Source organism: Coptis chinensis, chromosome 2, assembly GCF_015680905.1.
Source record: "Coptis chinensis isolate HL-2020 chromosome 2, ASM1568090v1, whole genome shotgun sequence".
NCBI lineage: Eukaryota > Viridiplantae > Streptophyta > Magnoliopsida > Ranunculales > Ranunculaceae > Coptis > Coptis chinensis.
Window position 1 is genome coordinate 68011747 of NC_141457.1, and position 17277 is coordinate 68029023.

The window sequence follows — 17277 nt, forward strand, 5'->3', positions numbered from 1 at the left end:
CAGTCACCGAACGCTAATTGCTTAACTTGGCTACACATTATGTAATATGCATGGCACATTGCTCAGTCGCAGAATCTTGGTGGAATGTTAGGTTAAGCAGATTACAAGTCACAACTTTAAACATGTTGGTTAGTTGAAATTTTATTCACTAAAGGTTGCTGTAATTGGTATTTCTGGAGCTGGTTATGAGCTTATGGCTCCTGGTCAAAATCCTTGGGGCGATTGATGTTAGCCTTTGGGCCAGATAGACTGACTACATATATAGCTTCTTAGGTGGCGTAAAGTGAATCCGTTCCTCTCCATTGAGGTCGCACTTGTGAGATGACAAAAATATTTGATTTAGACATGTCATACCTAGTTGCAAGGGAGAAATAGGTCATGTATACCGTTGAAGAAACAGGATCGAGACTCACACCCCCAGTGAGGTAATACAGAGCAAACTGGGTGGTAGATTGGTTTAGATACAAGAATCCATTTGTGTCTCCATACCCTGAGAACAAGTTCTGAAACTAGTTTGACTCGTGAGTCCCCCCTAAATAGTTGAGGTTGTTTAGTTGACCTAATCACAGTTGTACATATTAGTTATTGAGGTTAGCACTCACAGTTTGAACTTTATTTCGATTTAATAGGGTGAGACATGCCCAATCAGTAGTGCAACACATGGGCGACTCTTGAAGGTCTCAATAGCTTGGCAGACCATTGACCATTCTTTAATATCGTGTGAGACATTGCCTCACATATCAGATATTACACTGATAAGAACAGATACTACACTTGATCTTAGCCAAAAGGCCGAGAAAGGTATGAATTGTGAATTGGAAGTGGTTTGTGTTTCTACCTTAATTTCTACTAATATATTTTTTAAGTAGTCGTTGTGGGAGTAAACACATAGTTGAGATAATCAGATGAGAGATAACTAAAAGAATCTGTACGAGTGGCATTAAGCTTTTGATGTTAAATTGATAATCTGACATATATAATCGGAGTGGTAGTGAACCATTTGATCAAATGTATATACTGTCGCTTATATCCTAAGAAAAAACGATCGGATCCACGGATGTGAGTGTGCAGAGGAACACAGAGAGAAGTCTCAGTATAATTGTGTTTTACATTGTTTTGGACAGTCAATAAATCCAAATTAAGATGAATAAAGTCTGATAACCTGATGCTTTTTGCAATTATACCATTGGTGTTTTTCACTTCCACTAAATCTAAATGTTAAAAATCCAAAAAACCACACGACAAGATAATAATAGCTCTTGTACACGAGTGCTAGTTGAAATATGGTTACGTCGGGCCGTGAACCTTGAGAACACAAAACGTACTTTGATGTTGAACAATGCTTTGGGAGAACATACCTTCACGTTTGTCCCTACTCCTTGCCCATCTTTGATTTCTAGACCTGTTTCAATTCAAGATAATATAAACTACGCATTTCCCTTGAAGATCAGTTTGTCACTATCACTATGGAGAAACGCCTTGCTAGTAATAGCTCCACGTACATCTAAACTTTTGTCAAGGGCGGAGTTCTATTTATTAAGTATAGTACAGTTCTTCCGCTTATTTCAGTCATTTGCACGAACAAGCAAATACTAACAACATTCAGTCTCCACTTGAGGGGATTCATTAACAACTTTGTAAGGTCTTTCTCGGCCTATAGTCCAGCTAATATCTTCCTCTCCTTACCCAAATTCATGTGCAGCTTGGACTTCTCCACCCTGCTGAATGATTGGGTATTATTTTCACTAACCAACGTTTCAAAGATCGATTCTTAATGTTATTACGAGGCTCCAAATAAAAGATATGAACTAAAAAAAATAGCTTCTGATGAGGAAAACAAAACTTTCCACACCAATGTATGTGGGAAGATGGCAATGTTTTTGGTTTTGATCGATTTCATCTTTGTTGCCGCTGATAGGCTCAAAAAGAGGTCCAAAAACATAATACCTTACACTTGAGGTATTGCTCCCAAGTCATAACTTAATAGAGTAGCCATTGCTCAAATTAAACCTAATGTTTACAAGTATAATCCAAATTAAACCTAATGTTTACAAGTATAATCCAATCAATTAGATCAAGAACTATTTGTATTACAACTAAGAAACTCTTGTTCATCCCACTACCAGAAACCAGCTGCCATTTTGTACTGAATTACTTGCAAAGAGCCAAAGCTTTACCCATATTCTGCATCAATATTTCCATGTTCATAAAACAAAACATGAGATTAAAAAAATACATGAAATCAGATATGTAACCTTATAGAAAAACAATTGGTTAAGATTTGAACATTAAATTGGTAGGGGCCGCATGAACGCGAACCCCCTACAACAAATTATGACGTAGATTATCCCACTTGGAGATATCTTAGGCGAGCACCACTCCTTAGTGCAATGGAGGTCACTAACCTAGGCCATAAACCTTCTTGATTGCCCATTGACCCCGTCCAGGTAAGTATATTTCAATGCTGGTTGTGGTGTGTTTATATGCATCGATCTGTGGATATCCCATTCAGTAGCTTTCCCATGTGGGATTAAATCCCAATTCAGCAAAGAGTTTGTCTACATGACTAAGTAAAGCACAACGAGAACGCCATACCTGTAGTACGCCACTCTAAGACACTCCTATATATTATTCATGTAAATCAAGTGACAAAACAAAGAAGTTGAAATGGTTTACATAATTACATTATGCCCAAGATCGCACGTTATCCAATCTGGAAAGCTTACTGGTTTTTTTTCTGGCACAAGAACATTGCTCCATAACTGTAGCTCATCAGTGTATTACAGTCCAATATTTATGATCTGTTTTGGCATCCAGAGGTGGAATAGTTAAATGGCAAAGTGACCCTTCCTAGTGTTAAAGCTTTGTTGGTTATTTAATAACAAGGATTGGATTAAAAAATGTTCACTGGTTATGCCCGTTGTTGTCTTTCTTATAGTACCGAAATCATAGCGTAGAAAGCACTAATTAGGTACATTAGTGATCACGTTAGTATTATGATGTAAAGACTATGCCCGAGCACTAGTGCAAAGATTGGCAACTGGTAAAATTCCCAATAGCAAGCTATTATGACGGACTCCCTCCCTTCAAAAGTTAAGTTAGTATCGTGTGAGGCATTGCTGCACATACGATTAGTTCCTTTTTCCACTCTAATGAGTAGCCTTTAAGATAATTATGTATCATCATTGTGGACATTCAAGAAACCCAGATTGAGATGAGTGGATTAGTGATTCTTTTAACCTGAACCCCGGACGTCCCTTACAGTAACACCACAAAGGCACAACCCACAAAATTATATATATATATTATTACAAATTTTGAAAAGAACACAAAGAATTATAAACGTAGTCGCCTCTGATTAAAAGATTACATTGACTGCCTTCCTAGACAAAAAGTCCAAAGTGACGCTTAAAATCCTGTCTCTGAATTCCTGATTTATGTGTGCTAGAGATAGTTTCATACTTCCATGTAGAATATTGCTTCAGGATAAGCTACTTCAGAGTTTCTGTTCGTTATTGACCCTCTCACAGTACGTTTCTAGGTCACGTTTCAGTTTAAGATAATTCATTTTCATTTGCGTAAAAATACAATCTCTCACACAAGAAAAACAAAGATTTTTTTTTTTTGTGTCACAAACCAAGCTCTAACAGTAGCCAGTAGGTGTTGTCTGAGCATTTCAAGCGTTTCACTATATATATATATATATACTAGTATTTGCCCGCGTCGCGACCATACGATCGCGCGTCTTCTAATAATCGCATCCCCTCCCGTCACGACATTACATCATCGATATAATTTCTCGCCTTCGGACGCCGCGATCCCCTCCCCCGTGATGACACGGATCATGCGCCTTCGGCGGCGCGCATCCGCCCCGATCGACACATATATCGTCGACGCCGGGCTTTGGCCCGACTCACACCCGCCCCCTCCCTCTACTCATTTTTTCAGAGCCCAACATCTCATAAAAGTTCAGCCCAAAAATAGTCCACACTTTTTTGGGTGGGGTGGGTGAGATGAGAATTTTTTTTAAACTCACCCCAAAAAATTTGTTAACTCACCCCAAGAAAATAATCTAGGCGTGACCAAATATCACCTTATGAGGTGGAATTTGTCATCCCACTCCTCTCTTCTTTGTTATATACTAGGGTATGCCCGTGCCTACGGCCCGCGAGACCTCGACGCGCCTGCGACATTATCCCGACAACTCATCGCGCCTTTCATAAGCATTAACCGCGCATCTTAGGCGTAAAATATTCGGCACAAGACCAGCGAAACAACTCAATTTATAAATACAGCCGCAAGGCCATCCCAATTACCCATTATCTATAAGCCCAAATCAATTGGGCTTAACGGTTTATGGGCTAGCCCAACAATTTATAAGTCCAAATTTGATTGTTGACTTTTGGTTGATTTTTGGATAGATCCCATAGTATTGATTACACTTAATAAAATTACACAAACTCTCCAAACACTTGGATCTGCCATGTCACAACTTAGAAAAGACAATGGCAACCATTGGATGGAGTCTCTGTGGGCTCCACACCATTGCTTTTTATTATATATATATATATATATATATAGGCTGTCCAAGAACTCGAAGGCTTGTGCAGGAATTTGTGGAGGTGTTCGGGTCCACGTGCCTCCTGCAAATGCATATGCATGATTGTCTTCATTACCAGCACTCCCAAGACGAACAATATAATGCTAGTAGTAGGTTTGGCAAACTCAGAGCAATGGTGACCGAACTATGTCAGCATGGCTCAGGTACCTTGCTCTATGAAGTTATCCACAGGAGTAGACAGAGAAAGAGGTAAGGACCACACTCGAGAACCACAAAAGCGCTCTCCTGAGAAATTAATCCAACCCTTGTTATGAAAGGTTGTGCTTGATCAATAGCAACAAGTTTTTTTTGAGGAAACATTAGTTAAAAGTATGCTCAAGTACGTTTAGGAGTACACTGGAAAGACTTTGGAAGGTTGCGGTGGTAGGAAAGGTGTCTAGGAAAATCCCTTGCAAGCAGTCTAAGAACAAAGTATGAAGAACTCTTACTGCTTCCAAGGAGATATTCATTCTTAAATACAACAAATTTCCATTTGATTTGGTAGGGTGTGCCTCCAAGCCCAAGCAGTAGTGCAACATGCATAGGCGACTCTTGAAGGCCTCAATAACAAGCTATTGTGGCAGACCTCCCCAGTCAAAAATTAATTTAATATCGTGCGAGCCATTGCCTCACATATCAGATATTAAACTGATAAGAACAGATACTACACTTGATCTTAGCCAAAAGGCCGAGAAAGCTAGGTATGAGTTGTTGAATGTCCAATGTCTGATTTTATACCAGTTGGTCCTCCCATACACGTTTGAAGTAAGAAGTGTGGGACATAACCCTCATAATGGTGGTCCTCCCATACACGTTTGAAGTAGGAAGTGTGGGACATAACCCTCATAATGGGAAAACAAAGAGAATGTATAAAATTTACAACTAGCACTGAGGTCCGATCCCTAACAATAACGAAGAAGGTAGCCAACAACTCTGAACTCAAACAGTGAGTGGTATCATATCATGAGAATCTGCAGCTCTAACTCATCAACAGCTAGCTGAGATTTTCAATGCTTTTACTTGTGCAACTATAAGCTCCATTTGGAATGAGAGGAACCAAAGACGCTTTGAACAGAAATCACGTACTGCCATGGCAGATTGTCTGTACCAATCTCATTAACACCATGAAGGTCTATCTGCAGGAACTTTTAATTCAGGTGAGACTCAATCAAGATGCAAAGTCTCTCTTGGACAACATCAAGGCTTCCTACAAACAATGTGGTCAATTAATCTAGTTGCATATGGATCAAACCGGATGATGACACTAATGTCAAGCTCAACTCTGATGCTTCACTGACTGATGATCACACTGGTACTGGAGGTCTTATTATTAGAGACTCTAATGGAGAAGTACTTCTTGCATACACTGGCTCAGGAGGAACAAGGTCAATGTTATATGAAGAGATGAAAGCCATTTATGAAGGATTACTTGGCTGTGAATTGATCCAAAAACGAAAGATTTTAGTTGCTTCTTGTAGTAGGCAAATATCGTACTTATAAACATGTTCGTTTTGATATTTTAAAACTCGAGATATTGGCAAAAAGGCCAATATCTTGGTAAATCTCGTGGGTGTTCAAATTATGTTGTAGGTAGAAAGCGGAAACAAGAAAGAAAGGCAAGGGACACGTGTCAAAGATTGACTGGATCCAGGCCAAATGAGGACACTATATAAAGATTAGAAGAGCATCAGAAAAGGATTCATGTTTCCATTCAATCCAGATTCTAAAAAACTGTAAAAATAGGAGAGAGAAACAGAGAGAAAGAGAGATTATAAACATTTATTGCCAATCAATAAAACTTTGATTCAATTCATCTTCTTCATTCACTCTTCTGATTCATTAGTAAGATTGTGTGATCTTAGAATACTTAAGAAAAGTGTTCTTATATTAGACATCACATTGGCGCCGTCTGTGCATCGAGGACAAGAAAAACTTGGCTTTTCTTTTTCTTCGATCAAGAATCTGAAGTGTTTCTTTGAATTTGAGTGAAAGAAGTGTGAAAAAGGAGTGAGAAGTGGATTATAATGGCTCCCAGAAAGAAAGCGAATAGCAAGCGAATAGATAATGATAATCAATCACATACAAGGAATGCAAGAACTTCTGTAAGTCGGAGGTTACAGGAAGAAAATATTGAGGGTGAAGTTTCACTTCAAGAAGTATTGAAAAGATTGAAAGAGGTGGAAAGACTGAATGCTGTTTTACTTAAAGAGAACCAAGAGATGAAGAAGGGAGGTCTAAGTAATGCAGTAAGAGATCTTCATGAGGAAGACGAGGAGGAATGTAGTTCAAAGTCGGGTAGTCATTATACTGGAAAGGATCAACAAGAAAGGAAAGAGTTGCCGAAGTATCTCCAATATCGGAAATTCCGATACCACAACCTAACACAAAGGAGATGATACAAGAAATGATGATAAAGCAACTGGGAAATCAAGGGCTTGAGAAAACTTCAGCATCAATAAGAAAGTTAGCGGATGATATGAGTAGAAATCCGATACATCAAAGTATTGAGTTGATGCCTATTCTACCGAAGTTTAAGTTACCCAAGTTCATACAATATGATGGATCGTCGGATCCGATGGACCATCTTTTCGCATATCGGCATCAGTTTTCGATATATAAGGGAACTGCATTTTTGGATTCATTGTTATGCAAATCTTTTTCTTCAAGTTTAAAGGGAAAGGCATTGAAGTGGTTCTGTTCTTTACAAGAGGGTTCAATATGAAGTTATAGGGAGATTGAAGAAAAATTTCTGACCAACTATGGCCATCAGCCATCAGCGAGTAAAACCGAAGCAGGTATCGGCTTTGTTCCAATTAAAGCAGGGAAAGAAGGAATCTCTAAAAGGATTCTTGTCACGATTCAAGGCAGAGGCGCAGCTAGTAGAACATTTGGACGAATTTGAAATGACGGCAGTAATGGCCTTTTAGACAGGGCTCATTCCTACGTCTGATATGCACAAGTATATGCTTCGAAAGGAGATTAAAACTCTTAGAGAGTTATATGATAAAGCCGAGAAAGACGTGCAAGTTGAAGAAGGTATTTTATCAGCTTTAATTCAACCTGTGTTGCAAGTATCTGAGGCAAGCAATTCAGCAAAAGAAGAGACCCATCATAAATCCGAAAAGCGGAAGGCGAATGATTCTTACTCAAAAGTTGACGGTCAATCTTCACAAAAGAAGAAGTTCGAAAGGTGATTAAGAGAAGAGTTGGACCCATCCAATTATATCGCTATTAATACTACATTAGAAGACATTTTGAGAAGGGTAGGGAAAGAGCCTTACTTCCAACATCCGACTCATAAACCTCGGGAGATAGAAGATAAACCTTTCTGTAATTTTCATAAGGTGAAGAATCATGAGACAAACAAATGTCTTCAATTGCTTAGGGAAGTGGATCGATTAATGAGAGAGGGAAAGCTCAGGGAGTTTAGAGCTGATGCCAGACCAGAGGTGGCGGCGGTGATGAATGATAAGCCTTTAGGGGTGATTAACATGATATATAAGGGAGTTATTCCACAGAAGAAGATCATAGGGACAAAATTCGAAAGATATCGACGGAAAGAGGTGCTGGAAGTCAATGTGGAACCAATCCCAGTAGACCCTGCTCTCATATCGCAAGTATACCTGGAGCTATTATGTTTGTACCCGACGATCTATCAAAGGTAATGTTACCTCATGACAATGCTTTGCTAATCACTTTAAGGATATCAGGGTATGATGTCCAAAAGATATTGGTCGATTGTGGCAGTTCAGTAAATATTTTATTTTGGAAAGCATATACCGGTATCAGATTCGATGAATCCCATTTAAAAGAACCACAGTTCAATTTGTATGGTTTTAATGGAACCTCAACAAGACCAGCGGGCGAAATCAAATTGCTAGTAAGGGCAGGCCCACAGACCATTATGACTAAATTCATAGTCATAAAGCATCATTCAGATCACAATGCTATTTTGGGAAGGAAATGGATACATGCTATGAGAGCAGTTCCGAGCACTTTTTATCAAGTTATCAGATTTTTGACAGCATATGGGCCACATGAGATAAGAGGAGACCAGTCAGAATCCGAGAAGTGCAATTTTGTTACTGTGAAGGGTATGATGAAAGAAAAGCAAGTAGAAACTGGGGGCGTCTCGGAAGTCGCCAGATAGCAATTAATGGAAAATTCAGTTCCAAAGTCCGATAGTAAAAGTCATCAGGAGGAGGTTTAGTTTACATCAGTAGCAAAAATAGATTATGAGATAATCCTAAGTAAGACAATGGAAGAAGTGTAGAAGATCAATATTGGAGAAAACAATGAAAGTTGTTTCACTTTCATTGGAACAAGTTGAGTTCATAAATCAAGAGTGATTTAATTGAGTTTCTAAAGGAGAATAAAGATGTATTTGCTTGTTCGATGGCTGATCTTCCTGGTATTAACCCTCAGATATGTTCCCATAAATTGAATATGCGAGAAGGAGCAATCCCAGTTCATCAGCGTCATAGAAGGGTTAGGCCGATGTACGCGCAAGCAGTACAAAATGAAATTCAGAAAATGCTGGAATGTGGAATCATTAAAGAGATCGATGATTCAGAATGGTTGCAAACATTGTGGTTGTTTCGAAAAAGAATGGCAAGGTTCGTATATGTGTGGATTTTACAAATGTTAATAAGCAATGCCTGAAGGATTAATATCCGATGCCTAGAATTGATGAACTGGTGGATAAGACAGCTGGATTCGAATTGTTGAGTTTTTGCGATGGTCATTCCGGGTATTTTCAGATTGTTATGCCAATATTAGATCAATTGAAAACAGCATTCATGGTTGAAGGGGGTCTTTATTGTTTCATTTGAATGCCATTCGGATTGAAGAATGCTGGGGATACATATCAGCGGTTGGTTGAAAAGATGTTCAAACATCTGATTAAACATATTGTGGAAGTATATATAGATGATATGGTCATCAAATCAAAGAAGGCGTCTAACCATGTTCAAGATTTGAATACGGTGTTCCAGATATTCCGACAGTTTAATATGAAGCTTAACCAGTTTAATATGAAGCTTAACCCTGAGAAAATGTACTTTCGGGGTAAGTTCAGGAAAATTCCTCGGATATATTGTCACAAAACGAGGAATTGATGTTAACCCAGATCAGATTCGAGTTATCCAGCAGATGCCTTCACCCAGCACAAGGAAGCAGATTCAAAAGCTTACAGGCAGAATTGTAGCGTTGAATAGGTTTATATATCGAACTTCTGATAGATGTAAACCTTTATTCAAACTGTTGAAGAAGAATATAAAATTTGTATGGGATGACAAATGCGAACTCGCATTCACCGAGTTAAAAAAGTATCTGCAAGAAGTACCAACTTTGATAAAACCAGAAGAAGGCGATACGCTGTTCTTATACCTCGCAATCTTGGATTTTGCTATAAGCTCAGTACTAGTCAAAGTGGAAGACGGAGTTGAGAGGCCTGTGTATTTTTAATCTAAAACAATGCTTGAAGTTGAAACTCGATACTCAATGTTAGAAAAGTATGCATTAGCTATCTTATATTCTACTCAAAGGTTAAAGCCTTATTTTCAGTCCCATTCAATAGTAGTAATGACAAATCTTCCTTTGAAGAAAACTTTAGCTAAGACAGCTAAGTCGGGGAGGATGGCGAAGTGGTCGGTTCTTATTGATGAGTTTGTGATTGAATATAAAAATAGAATATCGGAGAAAAGCCAAGTTTTGGCTGACTTCTTAGCAGATTTTTCTGCTGAAGATGAAGAATGGAAAGCTGAAGAAGAGAATCTTTTATTGGTACAAGAGAGTGATAATGCAATGGATGAGGATGATCCTTGGGTAGGAACAAAGGGATGGAGACTTTTTGTAGATGGGTCATTAGGGCAAAAGGGATGTGGGATCGGCGCTGTGCTGGTAACTCCAGAAAACCAAAGAATCGAGACAGCAGTTACGTTAGGTTTTCACGCTTCTAATAATGAAGCTGAGTACGAGGCTCTAATAACAGGTTTGGAGATGGCTAAATCGTTGAATGTCAAAGACTTATCGGTTTTCAGTAATTCACAGTTAGTGGTAAGCCAAATCAATGGAGGATATGCAGCAAAATGTGATAACATGATAGATTATCTAAATTTGGTGAGGATGAAGTTCAAGGATTTCAAGAATATTGTTTTTCAGCATCTCGATAGGGGTGAGAACCGACATGCTGATGCATTAGCATATGTGGCTGCGATGCTCGAAAATGAGGAAGGGTGATTGTTGTACAGCAAATTCCGAGTATTAATATAAGACACACAGAGATAATGGAAATAGATACACTGGGGGCGTCATGGATGAACAATTATGTGCTATTTCTATCACAAGGAATGTTGCCAGCAGATAAGAATGAGGCTAGAAGGATAAAATGAGGAGCTGAAAGATATCTACTAATAGATGATCAGTTATATCGGAAAAATCTAGGGGGACCACATTTAAAATGTGTATCGGCAGAAGATTCTCAGAAAATTATTGCAGAAATGCATGAAGGAGAATGTGGCAATCATTCGGCAGGAAGATCGTTGGCTTCTAAGATTGCAAGGCAGGGGATTTTTGGCCACAAATGAGGCGAGATTGTTTGCGATATGCAAAAAAGTGTAGTAAGTGTCAGAAACATGGACATGCCATTCATGTGCCAGCAGAGTAGTTACATTGTGTTTCGAACCCATGGCCGTTCGTGTTATGGGGGATGGACATTGTAGGACCTCTCGTACCTGGAAGAGGAAGGAAGAGATTCATCTTAGCAGTAACTGACTATTTCACTAAGTGGGTAGAAGTGATAGCTTTGCAACATGTTAAGGAGCAGGACATTATTGGGTTTTTGTTTGGAAGGGTGGTTTGCCGATATGGGTTGCCGCATGCTATTATATCGGATAATGGACCTCAATTCATTGGGGGAAAAGTGAAAGATTTTTTGGAATCGTATCAGATCAAGCACTTTACATCGGCACCTTATTATGCTCAAGGGAATGGGCAGGCAGAAGCAACGAATAAGACCATTATGGACAACATCAAAAAGAAGCTGGAAGATAAGAAAAGTTTGTGGGTTGATGAGTTAAATAGTGTGTTGTGGGCATACAAAACAACCCCTAGAGTAGCAACAGGAGAATCACCATTTACGTTAGCTTATGGGATGGAAGCTGTAACTCCAGCCGAGATGGTAGTGTTGACATCAAGGACAATGCTTGTAGAAAAAGGATTGAATGATCAGGGGATGCAGGTAGATATCTTAAATTTAGAAGACAGAAGGGAGCAAGCAAGAATGAGGCTTGATTCTTATCATAGGTAGCTCAGAAAAGCATTTAATAAGAAAGGAAAAGAAAGAAGTTTCTAGGAAGGTGACCTAGTGCTGAAAGAGGTTACACAGGCGACAAAAGGAAAAGGAGCTGGGAAGTTATCAGCGAATTGGGAAGGTCCATACATTGTCCACAAAGTGGGAGTAAATGGAGCATATTATCTAAAGAAAGCTGATGGGGAAATGTTAGCAAAACCTCAGAATGTCAGTAATCTGAAGGTATTCTATCAATAATGTAAAGGTATTTCTATCATTTTTTTTTGCATGCAAGTAGGATGTTTTATTAATTGGTAAAAAAAGAATACAACTCAGTCAAAATGGATTTACAACAGACTCTAAAAATCAAATCTGTAGTAAGTCCGGTGAGGACATTCTAGGGACCTAATGAAGGGGGGTCTATTGGGACTCCAATAGATCTCTCCTTTTTGCAAAGTTGTTCCATGTTTTGCTGCCGCATCTGCCCCGAAGTTTGCTTCTCTGAGTGTATGCGAGATTTTCCAGTCAGTACTCCTTGATGCTCTATACCACCGTGCTCTCAGCCACCATGGGACTTCTCCTTTTTGGAATGCTAAGACAACTGCCATAGAGTCACTCTCTATCCAGATTTTCTGCCATCCTTGTTTGGTAGTGGTTTCGGCCGCCAAAACCACTGCCAAACTTTCTGCCTCATAGTTTGTAGTGACCCCTAAACCTTGTACCAAAGTCCCCAGAACTTCAGCCGTATAGCTCCTAAAAATGACTCCCGCACCCCCATTTCCTGGATTTCCGATTGCCGACCCATCTGTGTTAGCCTTGACTACCCCTATATCAGGAGGGATCCAAGACACTTCCCTGATTTTACTCGCTGGTCGCACTCTTCGTTTGATATTCAGTTGGTGCAGAATTTGAAGATCTATGGCAGAATTGCTTATTGTCCCCGATAGAAGGATGCCAGCGGTGCTTACCCCTTTGAGGACTTCACATTTTATCCTTTGCTGGTTTAGCTTCCCATCATCCCGAAAATGCTATTATGAGCTTTCCATAGTTGGACTATGATATGGATAGCCGCAACATTCCAGAGTTGCTGCCGTATCTGGCTGTGTCCTCTTCCTGCCTCCATTATTGCTTTTAAGGTGAAGCCTGTGGGCTTTACTCCAAAGTAGGACGATGCCCATTGCCACAGTGCCGTAGCCTCTTCACACTCCCAGAGCATATGCTTCACGCTTTCTGATTCCTTCTCACAGAGCCTACATCGCGAAGCAAGATGGACTCCTTTTCTTTGCACTCTGTCATCAGTTGGGACCACTCGATGAATCAGTTTCCAAGCTAGGCCAGCTTGTCTTGGGTGGATATGACGAGCCCACACCCACTTATACCAGCTGATCTTGTTTTCTATCAAATTTCATGAGCAATTAAGATGTGTAGCATGAATTTTCAATTCAATATAAAGGGATTCAAGTTTCAAATTTCATTTTATATATATATATATATATATATATATATATATATATATATATATGGTGTTAGCATGTGGTAAAAATCCGGGTATCGATAGAAATATTGATATCAGGCATATTGTCAAAAAGTCCTGATATTGGTAGCAATATTGATATCATGCATATTAAAAAAAAGTCCCGATATCGTAAAACGAGGGCGGATGTCGAATAAAAAAGTCTTGATATTGGTAGCAATATTGATATCAGGCATATTGTCAAAAAGTCCTGATATCAGAAACAGAGGCAGATATCAGGCATAAAAAGTCCTGATATTGGTAGCAATATTGATATCAGGCATATTATCAAAAAGTCCTGATATCAGAAACAGAGGCAGATGTCAGGCATAAAAAGTCCGGATATTGACAGAAATGTTAATATAAGGCATATTGTCAAAAAGTCCTGATATCAGAAACAGAGGCAGATATCAGGCATAAGAAGTCCTAATATTGATAGAAATGTTAATATTAGGCATAAGAAGTCCTAGTATCGGCATACGTGTTGATATCGGGCATATTGTCAAAAAGACCTGATATAAAAAACAGTGGCAGATATCAGGCATAAGAAAGTCTGGGGATTGGCAGAAATGTTGATTTCAGGCGTATTGTCAAAAAGTCCTGATATCAAAAATAGGGGCAGATATCAGGCGTAAAAAGATCATAGCTATCAAGCAAGATATCTGTAGAGAAGGAATCATGGAAGATCAGTTGATAATAAAGGTATGTGGTAGTGCTTTGATAAAAGTAAATTGGCAGACTGATTTAATTCTAAGTATCGCCGATACTATTATTTTAGTTAAGGATATCGAAAATTGTATTTTCTTTCTGGTTTAATTCTAAGTATTGCCGATACTATTATTTTAGTTGAGGATATCGAAAATTTTATTTTCTTTCTGGTTTAATTCTAAGTATCGCCGATACTATTATTTTAGTTGAGGATATCGAAAATTGTATTTTCTTTCTGGTTTAATTCTAAGTATTGCCGATACTATTATTTTAGTTGAGGATATCGAAAACTGTATTTTCTTTCTGGTTTAATTCTAAGTATCGCCGATACTATTATTTTAGTTGAGGATATCAAAAATTGTATTTTCTTTCTGGTTTAATTCTAAGTATCGCCGATACTATTATTTTAGTTGAGGACATTGAAAATTGTATTTTCTTTCTGGTTTAATTCTAAGTATCGCCGATACTATTATTTTAGTTGAGGATATCGAAAATTGTATTTTCTTTCTGAGTATTGCCGATAGAATGCAAGTACGGAAAGATTACAAATAATGTTGAAGTATCAAAAACAAAAGATCAATGGAACTAAGAATTTAGAACAGTCAAGAACTATATAGTGTTAGCAAATTACAACTTTGGAGAAAAAAGAGGATAGTTTAAAGAGGATTGTTCAGAAGTGCATCAACATCAGATAAGGTGGCCTCAGTGGGTTGAGTAGCATCAGGTGGAAGCTGTGAGGTGGTATCAGCCACAGTAGCTGTATCTTCATCTTCATCATCCGAAAGCATATTGTTTTGCATAAGGATATTACGGGGAACAAAATGCTTGCAGATATCAAACTTATCACCAAGGAAATTAACAGCTGCCATGATGTTATTGAATTCAGTATCGGCAGCTTCAGAGGCTTCTGCACTTTTCTGTCTTTCGGCAGCAAAATCATCAATCATTTTCTTCACAAGTTCGGCATGATCAGCCTCTTTACCCGATAACGTTTTCTCGGCTTTCTCAGATTGTTGCTTCATAGCAGCTTTCAGTTGACGAATTTCCTTCTGGAACCCATTGTTTTCTTGGGATAATCGGTCGAATTCTAATCGCTGAGTAGTCAGAGTTTTTCTAATGTGCCCGATTTCGCATTCTTGCTTATGAAGCAGATCAAATTGAGCCATGACAAGTGCTTTCGCCTATAAAAACATCCAAAGTAGATAAGTATAATGTAAAAGACGAGATTGATATGAAATAAAAGAAGATAAGATATAAATACCATATCCATATGATCATAAAACTCGGTAAGCCGCTCAGAGGAGTCAATGTTGAGAGCAGCAATTTTGTCTTTCGGAAGAATAGAGCTGCTAGCTAAAGCAACACCTAGTTCAGTCTTATGAGTATCTTCGAAAAGAGAGATATTTAAAGGGATAGGGCTGCCATCAGCAAGGTAAAATTTAGGTCTGAAAATTTCATGAGCATCGGCTGACGAAAAGGAGTTAAGGTTTTGACCATCGGGAAGACTACTTTCACCCCATGAGTGAGTTTTTCTTTTTTTAGAAGAAACATTAGTAGTTAGAGGGGGAATGGTATTGGGTTGGGATGCAGAGGGAGGATGATTTTTAGGAACATTAGGAGGATTGGTAGGGATGGAAGGGGGAGCAGGTTGTTTATTAGCAGCAGTGGGTTTGGAGGAGGGATTTGGGGTTTTCTTTTTCCCTTTCTCAGATAAATAATGACCAGTGTTGGCATTCATCGGCAATCGAGGAGCCATATCTGTATACAATAAAAGATGTTGATTAAATATATTTTGCAATATCGGATATTTATAAAAATCAGGAACTTCTTTTTTAATGTCAGGGAAAAGATTGGGAGTCATGGTACAAGTGTTGTCTAGATAATCGTAGAAGCTTTTGGGAAGTGTAGGAGGCAATTCGTGCAAAGCAAAGGAGGATATAATAAAAGGTAGATTGTCTGAGGAATCGTTTAAAGGAGATTGAGGGGTAGTTAGCGACTGACCCATTTTTTGAAGAGCTCGATGTTTGAGAATGTAAAGAGGTGCCCGATAGTGGGAGATATCGGGCAGATGAACAGTAACTTTGGGATTCCCTTCTTTATTGGCACCTGTTTTTATATCAACATCGGCTTCAGTTCCTTCTAAAAGCCTTAGTACTCTGTCGGAATTACCACGAGCTTTGGCAAAATCAGGTAGAAGTACTGAAAAGATGCAAATGAGAGTGAAATTAGATAAGGGTTCGGAGGGCTGAAGAAGGAAAACAAAGGAAAAGGGAGGACATACCTGTGGGGTTGAAGACTTGATGTTTCAAAGGGGGATTTGCTGGGCTATCGGAACTTTCCCAGTTACCTAAAACAACAATAGGATATTGGGTCCACTGTTTGTCACTATTGCGGTTTTTTTCTAAGAATACCCTTAATGTTTCGATGGATATGTTTTTTGGGATAAAAGTATCCGATAATCTTTTCACAGAATCTATAGTGCATAAAAATATCGGATAACCTAATACAGTCAACAACATATTTATCGGGAGAAAGGTGGCTGTTATAATAATTACATACAAACATCAGTCGCCAGAAGTTACCAGTGCCCTGACCAGGAGAAATATCTAAATGGTTCAGTACTTCACGATCAAGGGTGGATAGAGGAAATCTCAGACCAGTAGCGAGTTGGCTGACAGTAATAATGATTCCATTCCTGGTACCGCTCTGGCATTGAGTAAAAGCCCGACTACCAACATAATGTTGTAGATAAAGTGAAGAGGGAATTTGATAGGCAGTTTGAACTAACGATAGATTGGGTTGTTTAATAAAGAAATTGCAAATGCCAGTTCTCCATCGGTTGGTATCTTCTATGGTATCACGTTCAGATTCAGAATCAGTGGTTGCAAAAGGATGGCATGGAATACCTTCTACAACATAAGATAGGTCCCATGTAATATGGGGCCGAGAGTTATTGTTCGAAGTCGAAGCGAAGTTATGACTGAAAGGTCTATCGTTAGGAATTATATCGTCAGAAAGAATGCTATTCGAGATGGTATCCTCAGAAGGGAGACTAGCATTAGAGATGATATCTTCACTGGCCATTGAAATGACAATACACAAAGAAGGAAGGACAAAGGTATTTTTAATATCGACACTTCAATATTTATAATGTTATTAGCTGCA

General features: G+C 38.7%; 2 non-coding genes and 1 pseudogene across 2 annotated transcripts; all 3 read right to left on the reverse strand.

The window, feature by feature from the left end:
- Positions 1–625: 625 nt before the first annotated feature.
- On the reverse strand, positions 626–805 carry LOC147517351 (U2 spliceosomal RNA; annotated as a pseudogene).
- Positions 806–2296: 1491 nt separating this feature from the next.
- LOC147517352 (U1 spliceosomal RNA) lies at positions 2297–2455 on the reverse strand. The gene has a single exon (XR_015214593.1). It is a non-coding gene; the product is annotated as a U1 spliceosomal RNA (small nuclear RNA).
- A 2646-nt stretch (positions 2456–5101) lies between these two features.
- On the reverse strand, positions 5102–5301 carry LOC147517353 (U2 spliceosomal RNA). The gene has a single exon (XR_015214531.1). It is a non-coding gene; the product is annotated as a U2 spliceosomal RNA (small nuclear RNA).
- Positions 5302–17277: the final 11976 nt, after the last annotated feature.